Below are 26,353 nucleotides of genomic sequence, written 5' to 3' on the forward strand. Positions count from 1 at the left end.
GCGTCAGAAGAAAAAAAGTTAAGCTACAAGCACAAACGGTTGCTCTAACCTTGCAATATAAAGATGTATCTTGGGAGTGCTCAAGCATTCAAGCTGGCACAGAGCACAACGGGACGGCACTGCCATTTGTCAGTAGTTAACAGTCATCAGAGTGGAAATGTAACCCTGTGTCCTTCTGGACCATTAACCATTTTAAGCTGCTTGGATCGTGGTTTTCAAGGAATAAGCTATGGGAAGCTGTGCTTTACAGTGACTGTACCACGCTTTAGGCATATTACTTGGCACAAATCTAACTGAAGTGTTAAAACTCCCTTAAACATGGTAAAAATCATTGTAGTAAACACCCACTTGTGTTTTATTATTATTAAACAGCAGGAACATCTATTGGCGCATACAAATAAAAACCATACTGTTTTGTAATCATACTGTGTCTTTCCATGTTTGTGTTCAGTCTAGACTTTCATATTTCACCATTTTCAGGCTGTCAAACAACATTATTGGCAAGAGTATGTGACTGCAACTTAGAATGTTGGCAAACTGAAACCGATTTTAAATTTCATTTTTATATGTGAGCTGAGCAGCATATGAAATGATCAGAGTAAACAAACAGCGTAAACAAACGGCGTAAACACTGGGATGTCTGATTGAAATGATTATGCCTGATTGTACACATGCTGATTAATGCGACACCTGGCTCTCTGAAAACAAGGGAGTTTGTATGTGTATATATGTGTGTGTAAAACAGCATTCCTCAACAAAACATTTGCACCCAACAGCTACAAAATCAAGCAACTACTCATGTATTACCTTAAGCTGTTCCAGACACAAACATCTCTGTTTGACTTTTTTCTTCTGCAGAAGGTTTTCTTTACAATAAAAATGGATGGTGCTCCAAAAAAAATGACAAAAAGCCATTTAAAAATCATATAAGCATCTATATGATTCAAGGACTATATTACAGCCTGCTGAAGTCATTTGAAACTGAAACGTACTAGGTTTAGCAGAGCAGGACGTGCTCTCACATAATTACACCACATTAAGCAAATGTACTGTACTTGTGGACTTGTAACACAAACCCCATACTTACAGTAATTATAATTACAAACAAATATGTAAAAACCTCCATGTTACCCCTGAGATTTCCTTAACATCATAACCAGTGTTATAATATAAGGAAATAAAATAACCCAGCATGTTTGATAAAAACATTTAACCTAACCAGCTGGGTCAAAATAACCCAGCATGTGTTCTGTCCAATATTTACCCAGTGCTGGGTTGCCAAATTACCCAAGTTGTGTTGTTTTTAACCCAGCGTTTTTTTTAGAGTATATACATATAAACAATATAAATATGACCCCATTTTTCACAACAGAAAACACAAACTCACTGTTACACTCACAATCAGAAGTATATTCACAAATGTCCTGGCTCCTCCAAGCTTTATAATGGCAGTGAATGGGTGTTGAGATTTTGAAGCCCACAAAACTGTGTGTATCCATCATAAAAAGTACTCCACATTGCTCTGGGGCTTAATAAAGCCTTCTGAAGTGAGTCTGTAAATCTATTCTCACTGGATCTTATGCTACGCCTACATCCTATGTCATTCGCTTGAATGCCACTCTTTTGTGAATGTGTATACGACAACTACCAGAAGCTGGAAATTAGAGTTTATAAAATGTTTTTCTTACAAAAACACATAGATTCGATGAATTTGAATTCACATCGATGAATCTGAAGATCAGGGTAAATTTCACTTATTTGTTTTCTGGGAAACATGCAAGTATCTTCTGTAGCTTCTGAAGGGCAGTACTAAATAAATAAATAAAAAAAGATATTTAGGCAAAAGAAGAAAAAAATGTACACGTCTTCGTTCTGTTCAAAAGTTTTCACTCCTGGTTTTTAATGCATTGTGTGTCAAATATCTCATTCAGGTTGGTACGAAATAAAAAAAAAAAAAGACATGTATTTTGTATGATCCCTCTTATTTTGTTAAAATAATTAACATTTTGCAGATTTTGCAAGGTGTATGTAAACTTTTGACTTCAACTGTATAGTATATACTCAATTTGAATTGTCAAGCACAATTTTCATTACTGTTATGCAAAAAATACCTTCTCATATTGCATCATTAAACAAAATTATGGCAGAAAAATATATAGTATCGGTTTGTAAAGTACATTTTTAAATATGCTTCATGGTCTTATTTGACCACGCATTAAAATGTTTTTTCATTTCAATAGTAAAAATGTGTATGGCCAAGACTTTATTTTATTATTAATGACAATAAGCATGTTAAACCTGCTAAACTTAAGATGCATGAAAAATGAAAATGTGACCCTGGACTACAAAACCAGTCATAAGGGTCAATTTTTTGAAATTCAGATTTGATTGATGTATGGTTTGTTATGATAGGACAATATTTGGCCGAGATACAACTATTTGAATATCTGGAATCTGATACAAAAAGAAAAATTAAAAAAATTTAAATAGTGAGAAAATCACCTATAAGGTTCTCCAAATAAAGTTCTTAGCAATGCATATTATTAATCAAAAATTAACACTTTAGAAGGCCTTTATTAGCCTCTGGAGCTGTGTGGAGCACTTTTTATGATGGATGGAGCCACTTTATTGGACTTCAAAATCTCAACACCCATTCACTACCATTATAAAGCTTGGAAGAGGCAGGACATTTTTTATATAACTACGACTGTATTCCTCTGAAAACAGAAAGTCAAACACACCTACAATGGCTTGAGGGTGAGTTACTCATAGGTTAATTTTCATATTTGGGTGAACTATCCCTTTAAAATACCAATGAGCTTAATAATATAGATAGATATTGAGGCAATCAAAATCACCGCAAGGGAAATTTCATCACCACAATAGCCCTGTTTTAGTAACATTTTTAGTAGCAAGTAGCATTTTTACAGCCTTTTACCATTACAATTACATTTTTTTCCAGTGTAGCCTCAGAGAATTGTGAGTAGGCTCTTTTGATTTGGACCAGTAAGTTACCACCAAATGTGACAGCGAGAACTATACGGCCATCAGACTGGAACATAAGCGCTGCCGGCAGACGTCAAACAGATTCTGCATCCATGCGATGGGGGAAAATGTCACATGTAAGCTAAAGAAAACAGATTTTTATGTACTCTGCGGGGCATTCATGGAGCATGTCATCATAATCATGCTAGAAGCTGATATGCATGTTGCCACAAGTGTTTTAGTCAAAGCCAGCATATGAGTTTGAATACAGGACATGCTGGTTTAATATTCTCTAATTTATATTCACTACATTTACGTAACTGCAATAAATAACAGCCAAAGTTTGACTATTATAATTGGTGAAAAGGTCAGTAATACTAAGCAATGTTTAATGTTTTTAAAGCAGCTTTCTTATTTGCTTGAATTATGCCTCAAACCCAGACATATTCTTAAAGTTTTGATATAACACAAAAGACAAACAGCTTCCATGTCTGTGATTTTTCCCAGCAGTATGAATACCTGCTGCATGCCCCTGTCGCAAGATCTATCTTTCTGTTGTGTGGTAATAACTCTCAATTGTAGCATGAAAAAATAAGGATGTGTAGCAGTTTCTAAAGAGCTAGACCTGTGTATCACTGGTCTGACACAGAGCTCAGAAACTGCAGTTTCCATTCAACTGCTGGTTTATTTATGAAACCCAAGGGGGGGGGGGGCACATTTCGAGCAAAGGGAGCACGATAGGGCTCACAAGGACAGCATGATGAGAAGAAGAGAGAATCCAGACCAAATTATTATTCTTTCTATGAAGATGTTTGGCCAAAGCCTTAGCCACCAGAAGATGAGAGCCAGCTGTGATTAAAAAACAAACCTTGTCTTAATTGGTGGTGCATCTGTCAAAAAATACATAAATAAATAAATAAAAATCATATTTCTCCACGAATTATATCCTGCATAAAGAAAAAGCCTCTTTTTCTCTGTGGCATTATTATTTTAAATGACAATTCAATAGAATTCTCCACAGTTCTCATGGGAAGAATACCTTCTCATACTGCATCATTATATAAACTAATGCTAGAAAAACATACAGCTGAAGTCAAAAGTTTACATACACCTTGCAGAATCTGCAAAATGTTAATTATTTTACCAAAATAAGGGGGATCATACAAAATGCATGTTATTTTTTATTTAGTACTGACCTGAATGAGATATTTCACATAAAATACCTTGTTTGCCCGGGCGCGGTTCGTTTAGCCGTCCCTGGCCCGCTTGGAAGAGGTGTGCCAGAGCACGGTTCAGTTGGACTCGGGCGCGGTTCGCATGTAATGTGAGCGCTAACCGTGCTGGAGCACGGAACAGGATGCGTGACGTCACGTTTTTTTTCCGATGTACGGGAACTGTAGTCGGTAATCAAAGCTGCAAAGTCTGTGCAGTACTTCAGCTGGTACCTTGCAAACCTCCTCATACGAGCAGCACGATTGCGTGAAAATTTTCGTGCCACAAAAGCAATAGACCTGTTTAGCAACAGGCTGTGAGAGGGCTGTGGACAACCGCGGACCAAACGACTCAAAATTACTATCCACAAAGTAACCAGAGCCATGGACTCCATTGCGTTCAGCGAGAGCGCCGCTCTTCCTGTTTATCCTGAAACCGTCGTACCATAATGACGTAAGCGTGCTCCGGCACGAATGCTGAAACCCTATGTGAGTGCAGGCCAGAGGGGGAATGGGGAGGGGGGGACAATCGTACTCTGGCCCGGTTCACGGCAACCATGCCTAGTGTGAGTACACCCTAACAGTTAAACTGCCAGCTGTTCTTCAGAAAAATCCTTCAGGTCCCACAAATTCTTTGGTTTTTCAGCATTTTTGTGTATTTGAACCCTTTCCAACAATGACTGTATGATTTTCAGATCCATCTTTTCATACTGAGGACAACTGAGGGACTCATGTGCAACTATTACAGAAGGTCCAAATGCTCACTGATGCTTCAGAATGAAACATGATGCATTAAGCTGGGGGATAAAAACTTTTTAAATTAAATTTTATTTATTTTGTCTTCTGGGTAACATGCAAGTATCTTCTGTAGCTTCTGAAGGGCAGCACTAAATTGAAAATAATAATAATAATTTAGGTAAAATAAGAAAAACGTACACATCTTCATTCTGTTCAAAAGTTTTCACCCCCCCCGGCTCTTCATGCATTATATTTCAAATCTCTCATTCAAGTCAGTACTAAAACAAAAAAATAACATGCATTTTGCATGATCTCTCTTATTTTGGTAAAATAATTAACATTTTGTAGATTTTGCAAGGTGTATTTAAACTTTTGACTTCAACTGTATAGTATACACTCAAATTGAATTGTCAAGTACAATTTTCATTACTGTTACGCAAAAAAAACCCTTCTCATATTCCATCATTACATAAAATAATGCCAGTAAAATGCAAAATATATAGTATCAGTTTGTAAAGTACATTTTTAAATATGCTTCATGGTCTTATCTGACCATGCACTGAAATGTATTTTCATTTCAATAGTAAAAATGTGTACAGCCAAGACATTTTTTTTGTTATTAATGACAATAAGCTTATCCTGCTAAAATTAAGGTGCATAAAAAATGAAAATGTGACCCTGGACCACAAAACCAGTCATAAGGGTCAATTTTTTGAAATTCAGATTTGATTGATGTATGGTTTGTCATGATAGGACAATATTTGGCCGAGATACAACTATTTGAAAATCTGGAAAATAAAAAAAATAAAAAAAAGTAAGAAAAATCGCCTATAAGGTTGTCCAAATTCAGTTCTTAGCAATGCATATTACTAATCAAAAATTAAGCTTTGATATATTTACGGTAGGAAGTTTACAAAATATCTTCATGGAACATAATCTTTACTTAATATGCTAATGATAAAAATCTTAACGCCACTTACAATAAACAATCATTTTAATATAAAATGTAATTAAAAAGAATAAAAAATATTACGTATATATAAAAATTTAAATAGAAATCTAAAAAAATATTTTTTTCCTTCTGATATTGGGGTGAAATTGGATGTGGACAGACATGACGTTCCATAGAGAAACTCTCTTTTTTTACTATAATTGCACAACATCTCACATTTTTCACGGTACAAACCATTTTGATGGTTTTCTGCTCTGCCGTTCTGCTCTACATCCTGCAGGTCCTCAGGGATTGTCCGAGCAGCAGGAGTAAATCAGTTTCACTCTTGGTGTGGCCAAGTGCTGAGGCAATTTCTCAGATCGGGAAAACAACTATACTGCTGCCTCATTTCTAATGTCCACAGGTCAACAGTTCAATGAATTTACTGACACAGTCAGCGGGATATTCGTTTTTCAAAACCAAAGAAAGCTCTGTAAGTGTGGAAATTATTTTTCTTTTTTCATAGAACACAAAAGCAGATATTTAGCAGAACATCCAATCTGCCTTTTTCGGTTTCTTCTATAGAAGCACCTTATAGTAAAAAATATAAATTTTGTCCATAAATATTGTCCATATAAACTCATTTCATTTCATTATCATTATCATTTCAGGGCTTAATGGTCATGGTCACCATCCATTTTCACAGTATGAAAGCAATGCTAACCAAAAAATAAATAAATCAATGCTAATGAATTTTGACTTTTATTTACAGATATAACCCTCATTCTTGCTACAACCCAATAGTATCCCCTACACAGCACATCAGACGATGTTAAAACTCATTCTCAGACCCACAGGGATTAATTACATTGTGATGGGTCTTAGCTCAAGCGCACATCAGGCCATTCGTCTGAGCGGAGAGGAATAATATCTCCTGGCAGCCTCAGTAAAATGGTAAGCAATGTGAACAGACCTCATGAATATCAATTATGCATTAAGCGGAACTGTGGTAAATTAGTAGGCTAGTCTATTGTGGAGGCAAGGGGAGCATGCAGACTCCTGCATATTCATACCGGTTCACCGGAGTCGACTAAACTCAGATGTTTGCTTGAAAAACAAATCAATGTTGAAATTGATTCATGCATGCACTAATGATTAATTCTGATAATGGTTACCAGGGTAACTCCATTAGACAGCAATCTGCATATTTGTTTAATTACCAGAAGACCATTAGTAGGACGCCATTACCATTCCCACGGGTTGAAAAAGGAACTTTGTGACGCGAAATTGGATAATGAAATACATTCCGTGTCGAGAAATGTGCTATGTTACAATTAATGACTTCCCCTCTGCTTCGGTTAAAACATCATGGCGAACAACAAGTTTGAACTGCTAATTGGTTGCGTTTCCAAATGCATAAACTGAATTTGCAGCATTTTTTCCTGAATCATCTCAAGGCAATTAAAATAATGATGACTGTAATCTGTTTTCTGTAGAAAGGCCGCTGTCTCTATTAATAGGTGCTGTTGTTGTGTGAGCACTGTTCACATGTCTAATTAGTGTATAATGGAAGATCGCTTATGATCTGTGTTGTTTCTGTAGGGGGCGGGTGATCAACAGGGAAGAAAATAAACTCGGAAGATGTGAAGTACACATACATCTAGGGGTGCGATGAATCACTATATAGACCATATTGACCATATTCATATCTCTTTTTATGTTCAAAAACCAACAAATCAATCTGTCCATCTGTCTGTAAGATTTATTTCATGTTCAAGTCTCTTATGCTCACCAAGGCTGCATTTTTTTATATAAAAATACAGTAAAAACACAAATATTGGTGAAATATTATTGCAATTTAAAATGACTCTTTATTATTTTAATATATTTTAAAATGTAATTTATTCCTGTGATGCAAAGCTGCTTTTTTAAGCATCACTACTTCAGTCACAAGATCCTTTAGAAATCATTCTAACATTCTGATTTGCAGCTCAAGGATTTTTTCTTATTTCTTATTATTCTGATGTTGAAAACCATGCTGTCTGTATGCACGTACATCCTTCACAAGTGTGTCTCTGTTTGACGACTCAATTCTCACTACGCTACACTCGCCAGACTGCAGTAAGACACTGTTGGTTGTCCAGAGCCTCCATTAAATTGATCAATGATTCAATCCCACCACTTCCAGGATGTAGGTGTATGTGTGTGTGCCTTCCTGTAATGAAAGCCCTGCACAGACAGTGTTTTAGTGAGAGCAGATAGGTTTGGAAAGCTCATAAGACTTGTGGTCTCCTCCAGTTTTATTGAACTTACAAGTCATCGACTTGGGTGCTCAAATTGAACTTTGTCTCCAATGCATTCATTCACAACTACATATTAGGTTACAAGCTGCTCCTGTTTTCAGCTTAATGTTTTAGATAGTCACCTTCACCAGAAAAGGCCTTCATAGCTCAGGTGACTTCCAAAGTTCACCCAAAAAAAAACACATTCTGTCATCATTTACTCTCCCTCATGTCATTCCAAACCTGTATGACTTTCTTGCTTCCATGAAACATAAAAGCAGAAATTCTGGACAGGTTGCACTTTTCCATGCACTTAGAATGAATGGAGACTGACACAAAAACACCATAAAAGCATCATAAAATGGTCCATCTCACCAATGTACTATTTCCCAAGTCTATTGAAGCCATACAATACCTTTGTGCCAAAAACAGACCAAAATGGAAGGTAATATTATTCACTGTTACTCTTGAGAGAGCTGTTAAGCACTTTAGATGGATCACTGAGAGAACATATTTTGAAGTTAAAATCATCTTAATGATGGATTAACATGTTAATATAAACATGTTTATTATAAAGATGTTTACTGATGTACTGGAGTCGTGTGGATTATTGGGGGGGGTTATCAGATGTTTATACTCTCATTTTGACGGCACCCATTCACTGCAGATCCATGGGTGAGCAAGTAATGCAATGCTAAATTTCTCCAAATCTGCAAAACAAACTCATCTACATCTTGGATGGTTTGAGGGCGAGTACATTTTATTTTGCATCAACTATTCGTTTCAGAAGAAGACAAGGAAATGATAAAAATTATATTTTTGGATGAACTTCTCATCAGTTGCATTTTAAACAAAGCATACTGATATTCTCATCCCATAATCCTTCAGGAGAAATAAAAAGAAAAAAGAAAACACAAAATGTCGGAGTGCAATTCAAAATCTCTGACATTTGAAACTTTCCGGGAGACATTTACTAGTCTTTTTCCCAGAGGAAAAATCTGAGCAGCATGCAACTTTCACAAACACCTCATTTGCACCCCATTTCATCTAGAAGAAACAATTGAGATGTTAAAGATCTTCCTTCCTATTTGCAGTCAGTCTGCAGTGTTTCCTGTCACTGTTGCCATTTGTTCAGAAAGCTTTCCTGATTCTAAACATGTTCGTTTGGTGTGTTCGCTCTCCACCTCGACGTGACAACTAGAGCAGCATCTGCCGGAATTCGTGTTTAACATTGAGGAGCCGTCTGAGCCGTCTGGAAGCTAATTGGGGTCGTGCCGTCAGAGAAAAGGGCTTGAAGAATAAGCCAGGCGAGCGGAGGGAAATAAGTTCATTTGTTCTCCAGGCTGAGCTCCAAACATCACAGTGATGGCAAAATCCTTTTGTTACATCATATGCTTTTGTTGGGATCAGAGCAACAGCAACCCGTGGACAATTCTAATATAATGGCAGAATTAAACTAATCAGGAATATTGTATTTGTGGCTGAATGGCAATTAAGTCAACACAGTAACACAGAGGAGAGCTTACAGCAAATAAATTATTCAGATAGCTCTGCAGCAGCCTAAAACTAATGACAATGCTTAATGAATTCATCATGTTGTGCTCCCTATGCATCCAAATAATTCCCCTAAAGGTACAGCAGGAAAAACTGACTGACAGTAAAATTAAACAAAAGCGACTCATACGTGACCCTGGACCACAAAACCAGTTTTAAGTAGCACGGGTATATTTGTAGCAATAGCCAAAAATACAATGTATGGGTCAAAATTATAGATTTTTCTTTTATGTAAAAATCATTAGGATATTAAATAAAGATTATGTTCCATAAAGATATTTTGTAAATTTCCAACCGTAAATATATCAAAACTTCATTTTTGATTAGTGATATGCATTGCTAAGAACTTAATTTGGACAAATATATATATATATATATATATATATATATATATAATTTTATTTATTTATTTATTTTTTTGCAGCCTCAGGTTCTGGATTTTCAAATAGCTGTATCACGGACAAATACGGTCCTATCCTAACAAACCATACATCAAAGGAAAGCTTTTTAATTCAGCTTTCAGAACTCAATTTCAAAAAATTTACCCTTATGACTGGTTTTGTGGTCCTGGGTCACATATGTATTAGTTTTCAGTCTGTGACATAGTTTATTATTTTTGGAAGTATTAAACTGTGAGACTTCTACAACATTGTTTGAATTTTAGTTTTGCAGGACAACAAACTTTTTTTGATATCATCTACTCTTTCCTTACATTTTCATTTCTTTTTAATTCTGTTTTTTTCCATTATAATTTTTCTAGACTCTGATTAATGGTTATATTAAGAAATATTAAATCAAAAAGCACGTCTAATTAATTTAAATCATGAAACGTACACAATTTAACAGCAATTTATTAAAAGTTAAACAACAATTGCATACTTAAGGCCCTATGAAATACGTTTTTTTTTTTTCTCAAATTCAGTTTTACTTTTACCAAATTTGTGTTTTCTATTAATTTTTTGGATTCCATTTTATTTTAATGGTTTCATTAAATTGTAGTAATCAAAACCATCTCTAATTAATTTATTTTATTAAAAAAAAAAAAAAATTATTATTATTTTTTCAGAAATAATGTACATGTATTTACATTTTTCTAATAAAGAAATTTTGGCAAATAATTTTTCTGGAAAATGCTCCTTCAAAAATAATGTTTAAATAATAACTTTATTATTAGTAGTAGTACTATCATTACTTTAAGTAATATATTTCTGTCACAGTTTCTTCAAGTTAAACCTAAATTTTATTTTGACGGGTTGCTGTGAAGACCTTTACGTTTCCGTTTGTATACATGATGATGATAGGTCTAACATCAAAAGTCTAACTACACAGACTTAAAAATACTTCTTGGTATAAAGAAAGAGTCTCTAAACCAAGACACAAGAGGAATAAATCAAGTGTAAAAGGCAAGTAATGGAAGGGAAATTACAAATGATTGTTATAGACTGAAAATACAACATGACAGAATGGCACATAAACAGATTACCAAACAGAAGGGAAACGCTGAGATACAGAGAACAACAGAAGTGGTATTCAGCGACAGAGCATGATGGGTATAAACACCACTGGAACACAATTAAGATAATTGCTCTGCTTCGGTTTCTACTCTCTGGGGAACAACTAAACAATTTCACTTATCTTCTTGACATTTTACTTCACCAGACGCACTTGCGCGCGAGTGTTTGTCTGGTCGTGAGGGTATAAACGAGTGTCTGTGTGTGCATGGGTTGTACTGTGTTTGACTTTCTCCCGAAGTCCCATTGAGAATTTGAAAACTTGACCTAGACGGCTCACACTTAATGCAAAGGTTAATTTTAATTTATTTTTCATTTTTATGAAACTTTAGAACAACAACATATAGAACTCATAAGTATTAAATTCATCACTTTTGCTATACATTAACATTTAAAACTTTGAGGTCGGTAAACTATTTTAATGTTTTTGAAAGAAATCTCTTTTGCTCACCAAGGCTGCATTTATTTGATCACAGATCAGTAATATTGTGATATATTTTTACAATTTAAAATACCTGTTTTCTATTTGAATATTTGAATGATTTAGAAACATAATTGATTCCTGTGATGGAAAGTTACATTTTCAGTATGATTTTTAATATTTATGTTGTAAACAGCTGTGCGGATTAATATTTTTGTGGAAACCATGATACATTTTTTCAGGATTCTCTGATGAATAGAACATTTAAAAAACAGCATTTATGTGAAATATAATTTTATTAATTATTATTAAGAAGTCTTTCCCAGCACTCCTGATCAATTTAACGCATCCTTGCTAAATAAAAGTATATATTTTTTATTTATTTATTTTTTTTACATTTACACTCTAAAAAATACAGAGTTATTTTTTTTTACCCAAATGCTGGGTCATTTTATTGGGTTATTTTTTATATTTTTACCCAGGTGCTGGGTTATTTTTTAACCCAAATGCTGGGTTCAACTTGTTGGGTCATTTTATTGAGTTATTTTTAATATTTTTTTTACCCAGGTGCTGGGTAGTTTTTCCTGTAACTAAGTTGCTGGGTCATTTTTAACACTGGGTCATTTTTTCTACCCAACCGCTGGGTTGAGCCTGTCTCAAAAATACCTAACCCCACCTCTCCGGGCCTTGAATGTGTCAGTTGCGTTGCTGTTTATGCAGGGTCAGAAAGCTCTCAGATTTAATTGAAAATACCTTAACTTGTGTTCCTTAGATGAACAAAGGTCTTATGGGATTAGAATGACATGAGGGTGAGTAAGTAATTTTGAACTGTCCCTTTAAACTTACCTTGTGCCAGTAAATATTCACCTAGTAACCACCTGTCAATGTGTTAAAACACATTAACAACTGCATAGCAGCATCCTACTAACCACTTACAACATCCTTCATGGATGCAGCAACCACACAAGCACCACTTGCATTTTAGCCAAATCTAGTTAAAATTCAAAAATACACTTTTCAAAACCCTGTGTGGGAGTAGGCACCACATATGCACCCTTTCCAAGAGACTGTTTGAGATTTCTTTGAGATTACGTAAGCCGTCCTCACGAAAACACCCGAGGTTGACACGTGCATTCTTCTGCTTTTCCCGGAGCATCTTTTTCAGCCGCTCATCCTCCTCTGAAACCTTTCTTCCCGTCATCCACGCATCCATCCGATCTGAAGCACTCCGTCAGGGAAGGTAGACATGATAAGAGAATCTAATCTCTTCTGTTCGTTTACCCCTGTCCTTTCATCATCTATCATTCCATCAGACGGTGAGAGGCGATCGAGGATCTGTCAGTGACAAGTCTTTCAAACTGAGGCTGTGCTTGGAGGGAACTGTGGGGGCGGAAGCGGAGAACAGGCGGCCAGCCTTCCTCATATCAACTAGATCAGAATTAATGATCTAATCAGAACTAACTCAATGGAACAGGACTGTGCACACAGGCACTCACGGCTCTCAAGTCTTGTTGTAGTCTACATCACACTGTCAAATGTCATAGTCTATTTAGGATTAGGATTCATGTATGTACAATAAAACGACACGTAGATTCTTCTTAAGGGGATTAAAGGAACAGCTCACACAAAAATGATGTCATATAGACACATTTTCTAGACCACAATGATTAATCAAAATAACACCAAAAGTCAAATATGGGAATCTGGGAACGCAACATGTGCTAACCATCTTCCCAAACTGCAAAAATAAAAGCTTGACGGTTTACTATTTATTCAAGACAATTTTACAGTTGCGCAGTATTAAATACAATAAAATAACTAAAATATAAAATAAATTAATATAATGAAATATTATTTTATTATTTTAATTTTACAGTAAAATATTACAATAGTAATATTTCTAATATTTAATCTTTTATTTTTATAATAATAATAAGAATTATTATTATTATTATTTTGATGTATAAAAAATATGCAACCCTACAAGCACTGCAAACCTGAATATTTTTAATTGCAATCATAATTTTATCAGAAAAAAATGGTTCTATTTTTAACAGTAAAATATTACAATAATAACATTTCTTATTATATTTAATCTCAAAATTGTCTACTATTAATAACAATAATAATATTTATTATTATTATTATTATTAATTATGTTGTTATTGTTATTATTATTATTATTATACTGATGTATACATATTTGGCCAAATTGTGCAACCCTACAAACGGACACTGCAAAAAATATTATTATTATTCTTGTACTGATATATAAATATTTGGCCAAATTATACAGCCCTACAATCAGGCACTGCAAAAAATACTATTAGTATTATTATTATTACTATTATTATTATTGTTGTACTGATATATAAATATTTGGCCAAATTGTGCAGCCCTACAAACAAGCACTGCAAACCTGAAGATTTAAGGATTTTTTAATTAAAACAAAAAAAAAATACTGCATTTTTAATTGAAATCACAATTTTTATCAGACAAAAAGCTATTTTTTTCCCTCAAATGATGCAGTCCTGGTATTTTCTTTTTATACAACATAAACACTATAACAAGTATTCTAAAGCAATATTACATTTTTGTCTGTTCCTCACTCAAGAATATAATTAATTATTCTTCATTTTGAAGCAACCATGGTCTCAAAAAAAAAACCTGCTGTGCTTCATGGGAAAAATCAAACATGTCTAATACTCTGAATTCTAGTCACACAAATTTAAGACAAATCTTAAAAACGCTGCCTCTGGTACACTAAAGTAAATCTAACTAAGATAGAAGTTATTTATGGAAATCTCTTATCTCTAATACAACACCAAAAATGAAAATGAAATATAAAGTGAAAAAAAAAAAAAAAAAAAGGAGAAGTGACTTGGAAAATCTAAAAACAAGTGCTTTAGGAGACGTCTGATGGAGTGCAATTTGCTAATCTAATAGCTCTTGACAACTCAGACCACTCCTGCAATCAAATGCATATTGAATCATAGTGATTTAGAAATTCACTCACTATTATTAACATAACACAGTCTTGCACAGAAATGCTTAGATGTAGTGGCAACACACCAAGCACACTATATGTATTATACATTACAGCATTGCATGCATCAGTTAAAAAATGAGGTAAAAAAAGAATGCAGTTTCAATAACAGCAGTAGTAATGATTGCAGTGCTAATCGGGTTGTTGCTTTTGTATGCTGAACTGGCACACTGGCAGTTGTGCCAGTTCAAGGTGAGCTGAAGATGAAACTTACGTGATTGACATGTGGACATCACATGTTTGCCTTGACCGTGACTCATAATGACCCTAAAGGCCTGTATGTGTCTGTGCGTCTGGGTGAGGACATCTCTCACTAGCCCTGGCCGCCTTACCTCATGCCCACAGCATGTCTCAGCACGCCTGAAGCATATTTAGCAGGACTGTCTAGACCACTGCACACACAAACACACACGTACATGAACACGCAAACACAGAGCAAGGACAGACACTGCAAAGTGATTTAAACAACCACGCAAGACTGCATATACACTACCAATTTTTTGAACAGTAAGATTTTTAAAGGTTTTTGAACAGTAAGATTTGTAAACATTTTTTAAAGAAGTCTCTTCTGCTTTTTAAGCCTGCATTTATTTGATCCAAAGTACAGCACAATTTAGAAATATTTTTACTATTTCAAATAACAGTTTTCTATTTGAATATAGTTTAAAATGTAAGATATTCCTGTGGTTTTAAAGCTGAATTTTTAGCATCATCACTCCAGTCACACGATCTTTCAGAAATCATTCTAATATTCTGATTTGCTGCTCAAAAAAACATTATTATTATTATTATTATTATTATGTTGAAAACAGCTGAGTATAATTTTTTCAGGTTTCTTTGATTAATAGAAAGTTCAGAAGAACAGCATTTATCTGAGATAGAAATCTTTTGTAACATTATAAATGCCTTTATCATCACTTTTGATCAATTTAAACCATCCTTGCTAAATAAAAAGTATTTATTTCTTTTTCTTTCCCCCCCCAAAATTAAAGCTTTTGAATGGTATTGTGTATAATGTTACAAAAGCTTTTTATTTTAGATAAATGCTGATCTTTGGACCTTTCTATTCATCAAAGAATCCTTAAATACTGATAATAATAATAATAAAAATAAATGTTTATTTAACAGCAAATCAGCATATTAGAATGATTTCTGAAGGATCATGTGACACTGAATACTGGAATAACGATGCTAAAAATTTAGCTTTGATCACAGGAATAAATTACATTTTAAAATATATTCAAATAGAAAGCAGTTATTTTAAATAGTAAAAATATTTCACAATATTACTGGTTTTGTTGTGTTTTAGATCAAATAAATGCAGGCTTGGTGAGAAGAAAATTCTTTTAAAAACATTAAAAAAACCTTTTGACTATAATATGTAGGACTTTCAACTAATTAAATTAATTAAAATTCACAAAATTAATGAATATACATTACAAAAAATGCCATTATAAGACATATTTTATTGTCACTGAACATATTACTGACATATAGTATATATAGCTTTGCAATCAAACAAATGCAGATCCTATTAGACAGCAACAGTGACTTTTTCAGTATGTTTGTTGCCAAATTTGACTTAAAGCAAAGGCAATATCAGCTGTATGCATCAATAAAAATTGTTGCAGTACTAAATATGTATGATTCCTTTGCACATAAAACTGCAACACCCTTAAAAATAAAGGCTCTTTGTGGTTCCATGAAGAAACTATAACATCCATAGAACATTTCCAGGTTCTTTTTAGTGGGAAAAGGTTCTTCAGATTATTGAAATATTCTGCACATTATAAAAATAAATGATTATTGTAGTAGCTGAAAGGATCTTTTTTCAAGAACCCAAAAGCATTCCCACTGCAAAAGATTCCTTCTGGAACCTTTAGTTTAGAAAGAAATGTGGAATGGGAACTGCATACTGCACAGTGTATTGTCAACTATACTTTAAAATGATATGTAAAACATCATGTATAATGCAATACTGTTTTAAACTGTACTATGCTGCACTGATGCAATGCAGCGAACTCAGTGACATTTCATTTAGCGAGTGCTGAGCTGTTATCATCTCAGAAATAAAACTGGTTATTTGCTATGCAATTTTTTGTCTGATTAAATAAGAAGAATGTTTTTTAGTAGTTTATTTTATAGTAATATATGCTGTACTACAAGGCTGTGACATCTGACTTCAGCAGAGACTGGGCTAAACACACACAAACAGTCTACAAAGTGCATTAATGTAATCAAATTTTAATGCAATTTTTTTTTTTTTTAAATTTTAGAAATTCATAGCCGCCCAACATTACAGGGGAAAAGCAATTACAGAACAAGGCAGACCAAGAACATCCTTCAGAGTAATGGTCTCGCAAAATCACTCTTTCAGCGGCAGCAACTAGCTTTTTCAGTTTTACAACTAAAAATGTGATTTGCAGAAGACTCTGTAGAGGTTGAAAAGGTCCTCTCCAATGTTCACTGGAGAGCACGAATATATCAAACATTATGTTTTTCAAATGCAAATTGCTTCTGTCCGCACGCTTCAATTTCTAAAGAAAATCAATCGAAGAACTAGAAAAAGTAAAAAATAAAATCATACCCCACAACTAATGATTCTGGAGCCTCATTTGCATGCATTTGCTTTGGCTCTGAACCAGCGGACAGTGAAATAAGCACAGCCAAACCCACACACACATTTCAGTAAAACAGTTTGCAGTTAAACTATTAAAATGACTGGAGAGACCGAAATCACAGCCAAATCACAAATATTTTTGGTAGACAACATTAGGATGCATTATGAATGCATCATCAACAGTGCTTCTTTTCAAGACTTAAGCATATGATTTTTGACTTTACAAAACATGAAAACATTGCGGCTCTGCCATACTTTCAAAACATTAGTTGAGCAGTCTGACATGTTAGCTTCTTGCTCAACCAGCGGCATCATTTCAGTTTGCTTAAATAATGACAGATGGGAATAGAGCGAAAGAGATGAAACTAAAAAAAAAAAAAAAACTGTTTTGCAATAATCATTATTTACAGTATGCAACTCTACTTCATGCTTCTAGTTGCACTAAGATGACACAACAACAACAATATGCACATGACCTTTAAAAAACTATTAAAGGAAACCCTGGGTATTATGACATGTATGGCTTAATATAACATAAATTATGTCTCTTCCCTTAAGGGGTTTCCTTTAAAAATGTATTTAAATTTGTTTATTTAAAATTCGACTTATTTTTTATTCAATTAAAAGGATTGTGGCTTTCTCTCTCTACAAGATCTAATGCTAATGCAAAACACCCCCACATGCAAAGCATCTGTCGTCTTCAAAATATTTCCACAAACAGTAGCAACATGGGGTGGAGTCGTCCACAGACACAGCTGCTGCTGACATTCTGCACACACTGTGAGGCAAGAAATCACAGACAGAAGCAGCGGCACACAGGCCAGGGATCAGAATACTTGTAAGCAATATTATCATACCCTTATCTTTATAACAGCTTCGCTGATACCGATTCAGATGTTAAAGGAGAAGTTCACTTCCAGAACAAAAATTTACAGATAATTTTCTCACCCCCTTGTCATCCAAGAAGTTCATGTCTTTCTTTCTTCAGTCGATGAGAAATTATGTTTCTTGAGAAAAACATTTCAGAATTTCTCTCCATATAGTGGACTTCTATGGTGCCCCAAAGTTTGAACTTCCAAAATGCAGTTTAAATGGAGCTTCAAATGGCTCTAATCAATCCCAACCAAGGAAGAAGGGTCTTTTCTAGTGAAACAATTTATATACTTCTCAAACCTCAAATGCTCATCTTGTCTGGTCTCTACAATGCAAATGCATAGTCTGTGTAATCCGGGTCAATACAGTTAAACTGCATTTTGGAAGGTCAACCTTTGGGGCACCATAAAAGTCCATTATATGGAGACAATTCCTGACAATATCCAGACAGTTTTTTTTCCCTCAAGAAACAATTTCTTATCGACTGAAAAAAGAAAGACATGAACATCTTGGGTGACAAGGGGGTAAGTAAACTGTCAGTAATTTTTTGTTCTGGAAGTGAACTTCTCCTTTAAAGTCTTTAGTCAAAGTCAACATGCAATGGCATTCGCAATGATGAGAAACAGAGAAACTCATAGACAGAATTACAAATCAAAAGCAACACATAGTGTGACATGGGTCTTTGGCCCGACCCCTGGTCTCCTTCTCTGAGCAGCTCTGTAAGTTAAGCCCAGTGCCCTCAGATGTCTTCGGGGGCCCGGTGTGTTCCCTCGAGGACCTCTGTTTAAATCTTTCACACTAAGAAATCATTACTCATATTGTGCTTGGGGTGTCCCCACTGACCCCAGCACTATGACTAATAGACTGTTTTACCGAGCCTGTCTCTTTACCCCCGGAGGAGAGGCAGTGGAGAACAAGAGAGAGGGAGAGAGAGGAAAGAATAACCATGTAATATCTCAGTAGATTAGTCCAAGTGACAATTACATATTCAACGCCCTCCTTCTGAAGTCTCTCTCTCTCACACACGCAGACCAATGAATTCAACCAGCATGAATTTTTAAAGCACGGATCAAAGTAAATACATGTTAGAATCTGAAATATTTGTCTGCAGATGAAAGAAATGGTAAAAATGGCCTAATTGAATATTGATATTAATATATTATTTATGTTAACATTCACATTTATGTATGTGTAATTATTTGTATTCATATTTATGTTCTTAATGATAAAATGCTTCATTCTAAAACCATTAAATAATTATTAATTTATTATTAAATAATTATTAAATTATAATACTTATAATTAAAGCATATTCAAAAACAGCTACAAATATCTACATAAATGCAACTTTCAACAGATAGATAGATAGATAGATAGATGATGGTGATGGCATTTAATGTAGATTACTAGCTGTACGCAGCAAAGATATCTGACACTGGGAATCTCACAAAAGCATGTTATCTTTAATAGACAGTGACAAGAAACTATTTCCTTCGTGTGTTACCTTGAGTTACAACGGTGTTATCCAACTATCTGTCTGCACAAGTAGTATGAACTGTTTTTATAACCTCTGCTTTATACAATCTATCATTTTTACCGCCCACATCACCTCATTTCTTGGAGGCCGACAGAAAGTCCATCATCAGCTCTCGTCAAGAGCACGATTACGCGTTTCATCTTCAAACCGTATAGTGTCACCTAAAGACACTGGAAAGCTCCAATGTGCCTCATGTCAATGATTTAGTGCTAGTAATACACACTGATTTTGACCTAGTCTTTGATGAAAATCTTCAGACAGAGGCATCCATTTTTGCACTGATTTAATGCATGAATCAAAGCCACAAACTACAAAAATATGGGAGAGCTGGTCTTCATCTTCATTTAAGTCCACATCTACTTAAAGGGACAGTTCACCCAAAAATTAAAATTCTGTCATTAATTACATCATTATAAGACCTTTGTTAATCTTCAGAAAATAAATTAAGATATTTTTGATGAAATACAAACCCAGAAATGTAATAAGGACATCGTTACAATAGTCCATGTGACATCAGCGGTTGAACCTTAATTTTATGAAGCTACAAAAACATTTTTTCAATGCAAAAAAGTTAGTTTATCCATGCAGGATCATAAAGCTCTCGGATTTCATCAAAAATATCTTAATTTGTGTTCCAAAGATGAATGAAGGTCTTACAAGTTTCATTTTTCATTTAAACTATCCCTTTAAGGTAAAACTCACTCTTAATAACACAACACCATCTAATCAAATGGACAAATTCAAACAGATGCGAGAGTTTTAGTCTCAATCTAAACTACTCCTATTGGAATGAAAAGGAAAAGGAATTAAGCAATTCCAATTCAATATTTTGGAGTAGATAAATGTGTCAGTCTGAAAAAAGACTTGTCTAAACTGATTCAACAAGATATTCCAACATGACCCACTGGCGCAAGCTTCAAATTCATTTGATTTAAAACCAAAGTGCTGGGAGTACCAAGGCACTAAAAACAAGAATGAATTCAAAGCAATCCCCACTGAAAAGGCAGGCTACGATTCCGAAAATCAGTAGAAAAGGTCTGACACAACTGCACTAGATAAAAGCACAGAAGGTACAGAAGGTACTTTCTTTGTCAGATTTTTTATTCAATTCAAGTTTGAAAATCCCATTGACCTCTCTAAAGAAAAACAGCCAAAACCTAAAAGTTATTAAAAATTAAAATATTCATAATGCATGTTTTTATTGTTGCATTCTAAAGACTTCTAATCATCATTGTGCCAGAAATAAACAATAAGCAATTATTGGACATAAAATATGCATTGCAAGTTTGCAACAGCCACTAAAGATCAACAGCAGTCAATCTCTCCTTAATGTTTGAATGTTCACCTTTCATGGTGTCATTGACATGTTTGCATTTTGAATTACAATTAGCCTTTATTCTTGCATGTATTTGCATACTTAATTGTGACCCTGGAACACAAAACCAGTCATAAGGGTCCATTTTTGGAATTTAAGATTTATACATCTGAAAACTGATAAATAAGCTTTGGCCAATATTTAGAACAATGTTTGGCCGAGATACTACTATTTGAAAATGTCGGAAAAATGTTATATGGAATCTGAGGGTGCAAAAAAAAAACAAAATATTGAGAAAATTGTCATTAAAGTTGTCGAAATGATGTTCTTTGCAATGCATATTGCTAATCAAAAATTAAGTTTTGATCTATTTACAGTAGGAGATTTACAAAATATCTATGGAACACAATTTTTACGTAATATCCTAATGATTTTTCGCATAATTTTTTAAAAATCTTTTTACCCATACAATGCATTGTTTGCTGTTGCTACAAATATACCTGTGCTGCTTTTGACTAGTTTTGTGGTCCAGAGTCACAACTGTGATTGGTCTTGTCTTTTATCAATGTCACCATCTATAGTCATCCTTATCCGAACAGAAAACAGGACATGCTGAACATTAGGACAACAGTAAAGCAGCATGACGCAGCATTCAAAACTTAAGTCAACCAAATACTTTAACACCACTGTTTTTCTGCTTTGTACAGTATTTGCACCAGGAAAAGCAAAGCTATAGCTGCTATTTCTGTAAAAATGTATTTCGCAGAGTCTTTTCACAAGGTCCAACAGCAAAGATGGTGCTATAAGAAGTACACCAGGTGGGACTTTGCAACAACACAGAACTGTAAGAACATCTCAGTCCTAAAAGTGGTTCTGATCACAAAAGGTTTTGCAGCTGTATCCTAGACCTGCAGGAAACATTCCCTCTTCCAATCACTGCCTCCACGCAGTGTACACTCTACATCCTTGGCCTTGATTGCCCTTGCTGAAAATACTTGCTGCCTGAAGCCCTCAACACAAAAATGTGCCCTTGTCCCAAACTATTAGCGTTTTTTGGCAAGCATACGTAATCCAGTGCACCTCAGCGTTAGATGTTTGAGCGTGTTTTATGCCCCAAAACTAACAGATTTCTTCATGTCCTCATCATTTTTTTTTTTGCTACTTTTACAATTCTGTGTACACTGTAAAAAACAATTTGTTGAGTCAACTTAAATAATTTGTTACCTGGCTGCCCTTTTAAGTTCAGTAATCTCAAAGTTCAGTAAATTTGGAATGTTAAGTTGTACTAAGTGATAACTTAAATATTTGAGTTGATTTAACTTAAAATTTTAAGTTTAACAAAAGTTTTTTTGTTTAGTCAACTCAAATATCTTTGAGTCATATTTTATTATAGTTTCTGTTTGTACAGTGTATGTTTAAAATTCATCATGTCCATTGACCAAGACTTTTAATATTAGAAAAAAATGTAAAAAATACAAATAAAAAATTGTATACACTACCAGTCAAATGTTTTTGAACAGTAAGATTATTATATGTTTTTTAAAGAAGTCTCTTCTGCTTCCCAAGCCTGTATTTGATCCAAAGCACAGCAAAAACAGTACATTTTTAAAATAACTGTTTTCTATTTGAATATAATTTTAAAATGCAATTTATTCCTGTGATTTCAAAGCTGATTTTTTAGCATCATTACTCCAGTCATATTATCCTTCAGAAATTAATTCTAATATTAGTAAAAGCAGAGTAGATTTTTTCAGGTTTCTTTGATGAATAGAAAGTTCAGAAGAACAACATTTATCTGAAATATAAATCAATTTAAATTATCCTTGCTAAATAAAAGTATTCATTTCTATGATTTATGAAGGATCATGTGACACTGAAGATTGTAATAATGATGCTGAAAATTTAGCTTTGATCACAGGAATAAATTACATTTTAAAATATATTCAAACAGAAATCAGTTTTTTTAGTAGTAAAAATATTTCACAATATTACTGATTTTGCTGTATTTTGGATGAAATAAATGCAGGCTTTGTGAGCAGAAAATAATTCTCTAAAAACATTAAAAATGTAATAAATGTTAACATTAAAAAAGTCTATAGAGTATATTTAAAGTGACTCGTATCAGACATTGAATTTAAACAATGCTTTGTCAAACATGCATGATCTTCTTAAAATAATCATCAAATATCAATGAATATAATTAGCTATTATAGGAAATTAGAAAAAACTTTTTAGTGTACTTTATCTATTGCCATTAACATTATAACTTCTGTTGTCACTCTCCATTGCCATTGTAACTGAATCAATTAATAGTTAAATCAAACATATTTGTGCACTTTCTGTGTACTTCATACAGTACTTCAAACACACAATATCAGTGTTAAGGTGGTATTGATATAAAAATGTCATAAATTGAAGGCACATTGCAAATGTATTCCATTTATAAACAGCAATTTTACTTGCATGAGGCTGTTTTTGAGTAGACAGCATTTAGGTTGACTCCATTTCCCCTCTATGTTTAAAAATAAACACATTATCCCATCCACATAGCTTCTGCTCAATTACCGTTCAGCTCATCCATCTTTGCCCTCTCATCCATTTATTTCTCGTCTATAGCCGGGCCTAAAACGTACAACAACACTGAACTTTTAGCCTTGGCCAGCAGCTAGACTGAACAGTCAATACTCTTCCACTCGCTCTGACTAATCTAATAGTGTTATTTTTCTGTAGTGGAAAGCGCTGCGGGGTCATTAGACTTGCGAGATGGGGAAAAAGCCAACAATCAGCAAATAGCTGCAGGAACTCTTGCTCTCCGTGGCATCCCAACAGCTGTCCATCTTTTTAAACAGACGGACCACAGAATAATGCTAGCCACAGGCTGGGAAAGCAGAAGGGGTGAAGGGTGTTAAAGAGCAGGGAAACAAACAGGAGGGAGAGAAGAGGATGAATAGAGGAGTAAGAGAGAGAGCCGGAGAAGGTGGGAGAGGGAGAGCGAGAGAGAGCGAAAGGAATGGGGGAAGCAGATAAGAGACACTGAGGGGACAGAAGGGAGGGTGGAACACGGGCGATAACAGGGTGGAAGAAGCAGAGCATTGGACAAACACCATTCGTACGTCCCACTACAGGCTCAACCAAGATTCAGACACTTCTTATAGCCACACATTATTAAAATGTAAAAGACAGTTAGTGAAAAGCTAGTGACAGTGTTTAGAAAAACTCACTCACATTCTTTCATAATGGATTGGTGTGAATTTTGTGTAGTATACAGCTGCAGGTAACGATATAATCATGTTGAATACACCCGAAAATGCAATGAATATGAACTGGTTTATACCACAAAATCATTTTTAGAGAAGTAGTTCACCGAAATAATGAGTCTCTCTTCTGTTAAAAAAAACGGTGCTCTTATTATGCTATCGTCACACATTGCTCTGTCAGAAAAAGAGTCCAAATTTTTGCTTATTGGCTGAAAATCTTTGAAATCATTGAACTTAAAGCTCATTCACACTTGAGTGCACATCAAAACAATCAAATGCATCACGATCAGTTGCAGGAAATGTGACCCTGGACCACAAAACCAGTCTCAAGTAGTTTGGGTATATTTGTAGCAATAGTCCAAAATACACTGTATGGGTCAAAATTTTTCTTTTATGCCAAAAATTACTAAGATATTAAGTAAAGATCATGTTCCTTGAAGATATTTTGTAAATTTCCTACCATAAATATATCAAAACCTAATACTTGATTAGTAATATGCATTGCTAACAACTTCATTTAGACAACTTTTAATGTTTGCATCTCAGCCAAATATTGTCCTATCCTAACAATCCATAATTTAAGTAGTTTGGGTATATTTGTAGCAATAGTCCAAAATACACTGTATGGGTCAAAATTATCGATTTTTCTTTTATGCCAAAAACCACTAAGATATTAAGTAAAGATCATGTTCCTTGAAGATATTTTGTACATTTCCTACCATAAATATATCAAAACCTAATACTTGATTAGTAATATGCATTGCTAACAACTCTATTTGGAATTTTAATGTTTGTATCTCGGCCAAATATTGTCCTATCCTAACAATTCATAATTTAAAAGCTTATTTATTCAGCTTCCAGATGATGCATAAATCTAACTATGTAAAAATCTAATAAAAAAAAAAATTACCCTTATGACTAGTTTTGTGGTCCATGGTCACAAATGATATTTGACATCACTGGTCAATGGTACTTTTTGGAGCTTTATAGCACAAATCACTTTTATTAAAAAAAAAGTGAAAAAGAGCAGTTTGGACATTTTGCATCTTGTTTTGTGGCTCACGGAAGAAAGAAACAACATGAGGTGAGAAAATGATCGATGCTATTCCTTTAACACATTGGAAAAGCATCACAGTTTGAACCCTTATAATAAAGCAGAGATGGACTTGGCTCAGAACAAGTTCTGAGCGCGTCTCTCGAAATTCCTCTCATCTCTCTGTCCGCAAAAAAACAGCATGGTTCATTTTTAATGGCAAGCTACTCTATTCTACTCTTCACACACCTGGAACAATGAAGCTTTGCTAGCGTTGCAACAACAACGACAACAGCCACCCGAGTGTCCGAATTAAATAACGAAAGACAAAATTAAGCTCGGAAATGGAATATTTAAAGAAGCATTTTAAACTAGCCATTAAGTTGTAATCAAGCGCATTTGACACAAGACTAATTGAACAGCTTGATAACAAGTACAGTGTTTCATTCACATAACATGTAATCTAAAACATAAATTCGGCAGTTATAATGTGGCATTTAGGATAGCCTAAAACATGCAACTTTTACATAATTACTATAAAATACGTATAAAGCATCAGAAAGTGATGTTGCTTACCAGTAGTTGTGAGGAATCTCACTCAGATGATGCTGGGACAGGTGTAGTCTTCGAAGCAAGGTTGGCGTTTTTAATGATTGTTGGACGAAATAGTGGTGAAATAGCGAAATGATGAGGTTAAAGAAACTCGAACGGCTGTCTAGATTTCTTTGTGAACTGTAGTGGAAATAAACTAAATGTATTGGAGCTCTGTTCCCTCAGAGATGCTGGCAGTGAGGAACGAACGCGGCGCGTTTCCTCTTTCAAAGAAACAAGCAGAGGCTACAGTACAGAACGCCCGCGTCACGTGATCATCACTCCTCAGTCTCACAGCACACAATGAACACATTTCCAATCTGATGATATAATTTTGATATATGCTTTGGGATACACAGAGCTTAGTTTGATTAAAATATGTTTTACATTTTTGTATTTTTATTTTTGTGTATGCACATTTTAATTCTCATTAACTGAAAGACTTTGA

At 34.3% G+C, this 26,353-nt stretch overlaps 1 protein-coding gene across 2 annotated transcripts in view; it reads right to left on the reverse strand.

The window, feature by feature from the left end:
- Nucleotides 1-26,144, reverse strand: part of rap1gapb (RAP1 GTPase activating protein b) — a 93,898-nt gene extending 67,754 nt beyond the window's left edge. For both annotated transcript variants that reach the window (XM_051111433.1, XM_051111434.1), the window contains exon 1: nucleotides 25,891-26,144. The gene's annotated coding sequence lies outside the window, so the exon portion shown is untranslated. The remainder of the gene's footprint in view (nucleotides 1-25,890) is intronic.
- Between the last annotated feature and the right edge of the window lie 209 nt (nucleotides 26,145-26,353).

Source organism: Labeo rohita, chromosome 6 (assembly GCF_022985175.1).
Source record: "Labeo rohita strain BAU-BD-2019 chromosome 6, IGBB_LRoh.1.0, whole genome shotgun sequence".
NCBI classification, from domain to species: domain Eukaryota; kingdom Metazoa; phylum Chordata; class Actinopteri; order Cypriniformes; family Cyprinidae; genus Labeo; species Labeo rohita.